Below are 6,255 nucleotides of genomic sequence, written 5' to 3' on the forward strand. Positions count from 1 at the left end.
CATAGAAGGATTTGTCTTAATGTACAGTATATGAAAGTGATGCTTTGAAAATGATTTTTCACGTTATCAAGATCACTGTGACTGACAAAATCACTGCCTATTACTGTGATTAAAAAGAGCATATGAAACATTGTTTTCATGAGGTCTACCTGTGCGCCTTCCTTTAAGCATCTCTGTTCGAATACCTCTCCTTTCCTTGATCCATACCACATAGAGCCATTTGCGGATCTTTTCAGTGTCCATGTGAAAGATAGTTATTGCGAGACAGGAACATTTGTTGCCTTAAACATTTTTTTTAACACCCATGTAAAATGAAGGCCTACAAAGCTTACAGATTTAAGTCTAATAGCATGAGATGAAAGTAGACAAACATCAGAGTGTGAGATATGAAGGTATAGTCTGTGGACATTCTGAACCTGGTTTAAAGTCAGTACATTTTTTTAAAGTTACATTTTGAAAAATTCATGTAAACCTTGTGAGATGAAAATGGACAAACTAAAGGGTGTGCAATATAGAAGGGTAGTTAGTGGACATTCTGAACCTTGTTTAAAGTCAGTAGGTCACATGACCAAGGAGCTATTGAAATGTGAATGTAAAAAAAGTTTGTACTTTGTTTACACTCCCTAACTAATTCAACTTGAATACAAAATGCTGCTCACATTTCCACATGTTTATAAGCTTTGGAAAGTGAATTAATGTCCAAATCGTGAAATAAGACCTGTGAAATGTTGTGCGCAATGTTTTCAACATCATGACACTTATTTGGAGTCTGTGGCTCAAGTGATTTGAAAGCTTTTGAGGTTTGAACGGGCGAATATCCGTCGAAATTCCAACACCGAAGTCCTATTCAAGTCTGACTCATTTGCTTTGTGTCTAGATTAAGAAGCACAAAGAAATGTGGATTCCGGTATCCAGGGTTCCAACACTTCGATGCTAGATGACCCGTCATGGGAGTGTAAGAGTCTACACCTTGGTTGAAATGCCTGGGAGCACGACCCCTCCCCAGATCCCAACACGTTTTAGCTACATGTCCCGTTCGTCTGTGAGTACACTGTTTAGATACATTGTTAACGTTAGATGCAACGGAACATGCCTTGAATCTAGGACACCATGGTGTGAATGAAGATTTCACTGGGAATGTTCCAATAACATCTAAATGAGCGGTGGTATCGCTGCATGTTAACCTGCGCGAAATGACAGACTCTGCGTCTGTTTGTCAATGTCTTAATGACTGAAACATGAGCTGCCATTGCCCTAAATGGACTCGCTAGTCTATGAGGAGTGCGACAACGGCTGGGATTTCGAATATGCGGGCGCCAAAATGTGCGTTTTGGAGTGTGGCTGCGCTCTCCACAATCGTCTGTAAAGCCAAAACCATTATCCATGTCTGAAACATCATCAATGCCTGAATGGTCTGCCTCAAAGCAGAGCTGTGGTCCGGGTGTTCAGTGTCTAGACACTTTTTCTAGAACTTCACATTGCTCTAAGGAGGCAACACCAGAGAAGAGTTCCAAAATACATACATTTCTCTTCAATTCCCTGTTTTGGTGTTTGCAAAGCAAATGCGCACTAACCTCTAGAATTTGGATTTTCTTTGCCTCCTTTTTTGCATGTCAATTGTGTGCAAGTAATCAATTATTTCAACCCTAGTCTAATCAAATGTGAGACATTGTTTGCCTTTTTTGATCAAATCATTAATGCGAGATGATTGCCATAATTCAAATAATCTGTTGCTTGCATATTTTTATTTTATTTAACGTTAATTTAACTAGGCAAGTCAGTGAGGCTGTCATTGTCAATAAGAATGTTCCTATCAGGCCTCTGGCGGGTACAGGGCTGGGATTTAAAAAAAACTTTTTATCATAACAAAATATAGGACAAAACGCGCATCACAACAAGAGAGCTTGCGCCTAGATGTCCTTTATCATTCGGTCACCAATGCTCCTTAAAAGGACACATCACTGCACTCCATACTCCTCTGTAAACTGGTCAGCTCCATATAGCTGTTGTAGCAAGACCCACTGGTTGATGCTTATTTATAAAACCCTCTTAGGCCTCACTCCCCCTATCTGAGATATCTACTGCAGCCCTCATCTTCCACATACAACACCCGTTCTGCCAGTCACATTCTCTTAAATGTCCACAAAGCACACACATCCCTGGGTCGCTTCTCTTTTCAGTTCGCTGCAGCTAGAGACTGGAACGAGCTGCAACAAACACTGAAACGGGACAGTTTTATCTCAATCTCTTCATTCAAAGGCTGCTTTGCGTGATGTATTGTTGTCTCCACCTTCTTGCCCTTTGTGCTGTTGTCTGTGCCCAATAATGTTTGTATCCTGTTTTGTGCTGCTACCATGCTGTGCTTCTGCCATGTTGTGTTATTGTCATGTGTTGCTGCAATGCTATGTTGTTGTCTAAGGTCTCTCTAGTAGCCTCCCGGGTGGCGCAGTGGTTAAGGGCGCTTTACTGCAGCGCCAGCTGTGCCACCAGAGACTCTGGGTTCAGGCTCTGTCAGGCTCTGTCGTAACTGGCCGCGACCGGGAGGTCCGTGGTCCGACGCACAATTGGCCTAGCGTCAACCGGGTTAGGGAGGGTTTGGCCGGTAGGGAAATCCTTGTCTCATCACATACCAGCGACTCCTGTGGCAGGCCGGGTGCAGTGCGTGCTAACCAAGGTTGCCAGGTGCCTTCACCTGGAATGTATTTCAATTAACAGGCCTTGTTAAAAGTTAATTTGTGGAAATTATTTATTTCCTTCTTAATGCGTTTCAGCCAATCAGTTGTGACAAGCTATTTTTAAATGTTTTATGTAACCTTTATTCAACTAGGCAAGTGAGTTAAGAACAAATTCCAATTTACAATGATGGGCTACCCCGGCCAAACGCTAACCCGGACGACGCTGGGTCAATTGTGTGCCGCTTGGACTCCCAATCACAGCCGATTGTGATACAGCCTGGAATCAAACCAGGGTCTGTAAAGGAAAGGAAGACCCAGAGTTACCTCTGCTGTGGAGGATAATTTCATTAGAGTTACCAGCCTCAGAAATTGCAGCCCAAATAAATGATTCACAGAGTTCAAGTAACAGACACGTCTCAACATCAACTGTTCAGAGGAGACTCGGTGAATCAGGCCTTCATGGTCAAATTGCTGTAAAGAAACCACTACTAAAGGACACCGATAGTAAGAAGAGACTTGCTTGGGCCAAGAAACATGTAGTTAGACCGGTGGAAATCTGTCCTTTGGTCTGATGAGTCCAAATGTTAGATATTTGGTTCCAACCGCCATCCAACTGTCAGTGATTTATTTAGAATTCAAGGCACACTTAACCAGCATGGCTATCACAGCATTCTGCAACAATACACCATCCCATCTGGTTTGCGCTTAGTAGGACTATCATTTGTTTTTGAACAGGACAATGGCCCAACACATCTCCAGGCTGTGTAATGGCTATTTGACCAAGAAGGAGAGTGGGGTGTTGCATCAGATTTCCTGTCCTCCACAATCCCCTGACCTCAACCCAATTGAGATGGTTTGGGATGAGTTGGGCCGCATAGTGAAGGAAAAGCAGCCAACAAGTGCTCAGCATATGTGGGAACTCCTTCAAGAATGTTGGAAAAGCATTCCAGGTGAAGCTGGGTGAGAGAATGCCAAGAGTGTGCAATGCTGTCATCAAGGCAAAGGGTGGCTACTTTGAAGAATGTAAAATTAATTTAGATTTGTTTAACACTTTTTTGGTTACTACATGATTCCATATGTGTTATCTTCTAGTTTTGATGTCTTCAGTATTATTCTACAATGTAGAAAATAGTAAAAATAAGGAAAAACCCTTGAATGAGTAGATCTGTCCAAACTTTTGACTGGTACTGTATTTTTTGATATTATAAATACCTCACATGCAACTCATAATAAGACTAAGCAGTTATCCTATTCAAATGTTTATCTGACTCATTAAAGATCATTCAAATATACACGCAAGCATTATTTTATTTTTATTTTTTAATTTTACCTTTATTTTACTAGGCAAGTCAGTTAAGAACAAATTCTTATTTTCAATGACGGCCTAGGAACAGTGGGTTAACTGCCTGTTCAGGGGCAGAACGACAGATTTTGTACCTTGTCAGCTCAGGGATTTGAACTTGCAACCTTTCGGTTACTAGTCCACTGCTCTAACCACTAGGCTACACTGCCGCCCCGATGAGCGATGAGTTGACGTTGACGACACAGGAGGTTGGTGGCACCGTAATTGTGGAGGACGGGCTCGTGGTAATGGCTAGAGTGGATTCAGTGGAATGGTATCAAATATGGCTTCTGCATTGGAGGCGTTACTGGAGCTGCAGTTTGGGCGGGGTCATTGCTGGCACAACTGCGGTGGACTGAGGTTTGGGTGGTGCCCCTGGTGGCACAGCAAGGGACTGCAGTATGGGCAGTACCTCTAGTGTTACATCAAGGGACTGCAATATGGGTGGTACCTCTAGTGTTACAGCAAGGGACTGCAGTTTGGGTGGTACCTCTAGTGTTACATCAAGGGACTGCAGTATGGGTGGTACCTCTAGTGTTACATCAAGGGACTGCAGTATGGGTGGTACCTCTAGTGTTACAGCAAGGAACTGAAGTATGGGTGGTAACTCTAGTGTTACAGCAAGGGACTGCAGTGTTGTTGGTACCTCTAGTGTTACAGCAAGGGACTGCAGTATAGGTGGTACCTCTAGTGTTACAGCAAGGGTGGTACCTGTAGTGTTACAGCAAGGGACTGCAGTATGGGCGGTAATCTCTCGTGTTACTGCAAGGGACTGCAGTATGGGTGGTACCTCTCGTGTCTCAGTAAGTGACTGCAGTATGGGTGGTACCTCTAGTGTTACAGCAAGGGACTGCAGTATGGGTGGTACCTCTAGTGTTACAGCAAGGGACTGCAGTATGGGCGGTACCTCTAGTGTTACAGCAAGGGACTGCAGTATGGGCGGTACCTCTAGTGTTACAGCAAGGGACTGCAGTATGGGTGGTACCTCTTGTGTTACAGCAAGGGTGGTACCTGTAGTGTTACAGCAAGGGACTGTAGTATGGGTGGTACCTCTAGTGTTACAGCAAGGGACTGCAGTATGGGCGGTACCTCTAGTGTTACAGCAAGGGACTGCAGTATGGGCGGTACCTCTAGTGTTACAGCAAGGGGCTGCAGTATGGGTGGTACCTCTAGTGTTACAGCAGGGGACTGCAGTATGGGTGGTACCTCTAGTGTTACAGCAGGGGACTGCAGTATTGGCAGTACCTCTAGTGTTACAGCAAGGGACTGCAGTATGGGCGGTACCTCTAGTGTTACAGCAAGGGACTGCAGTATGGGCGGTACCTCTAGTGTTACAGCAAGGGACTGCAGTATGGGTGGTACCTCTAGTGTTACAGCAAGGGACTGCAGTATGGGTGGTACCTCTAGTGTTACAGCAAGGGACTGCAGTATGGGCGGTACCTCTAGTGTTACAGCAAGGGACTGCAGTATGGGCGGTACCTCTAGTGTTACAGCAAGGGACTGCAGTATGGGTGGTACCTCTAGTGTTACAGCAAGGGACTGCAGTATGGGCGGTACCTCTAGTGTTACATCAAGGGACTGCAGTATGGGTGGTACCTCTAGTGTTACAGCATGGTCGGTACCTCTAGTGTTGCAGCAAGGGACTGCAGTATGGGTGGTACCTCTAGTGTTACAGCAAGGGACTGCAGTATGGGCGGTACCTCTAGTGTTATAGCAAGGTACTGCAGTATGGGTGATACCTCTAGTGTTACAGCAAGGGACTGCAGTATGGGTGGTACCTCTAGTGTTACAGCAAGGGACTGCAGTATGGGTGGTACCTCTAGTGTTACAGCAAGGGACTGCAGTATGGGTGGTACCCTTGTTGGCATAGCAAGGGACTGCAGTATGGGTGGTACCCTTGGTGGCATAGCAAGGGACTGAAGTATGGGTGATAACTCTAGTGTTACAGCATGGGTGGTACCTCTAGTGTTACAGCATGGGTGGTACCTCTAGTGTTACAGCAAGGGACTGGAGTGTGGGTGGTACCCTTGGTGGCATAGCAAGGGACTGCAGTATGGGTGGTACCCTTGGTGGCATAGCAAGGGGCTGAAGTATGGGTGGTACCTCTAGTGTTACAGCAAGGTACTGCAGTATGGGTGGTACCTCTAGTGTTACAGCATGGGCGGTACCTCTAGTGTTACAGCAAGGGACTGCAGTGTGGGTGGTACCTCTAGTGTTACAGCAAGGGACTGCAGTATG

The sequence above is a fragment of the Oncorhynchus masou genome, chromosome 15 (assembly GCF_036934945.1).
Source record: "Oncorhynchus masou masou isolate Uvic2021 chromosome 15, UVic_Omas_1.1, whole genome shotgun sequence".
NCBI lineage: Eukaryota > Metazoa > Chordata > Actinopteri > Salmoniformes > Salmonidae > Oncorhynchus > Oncorhynchus masou.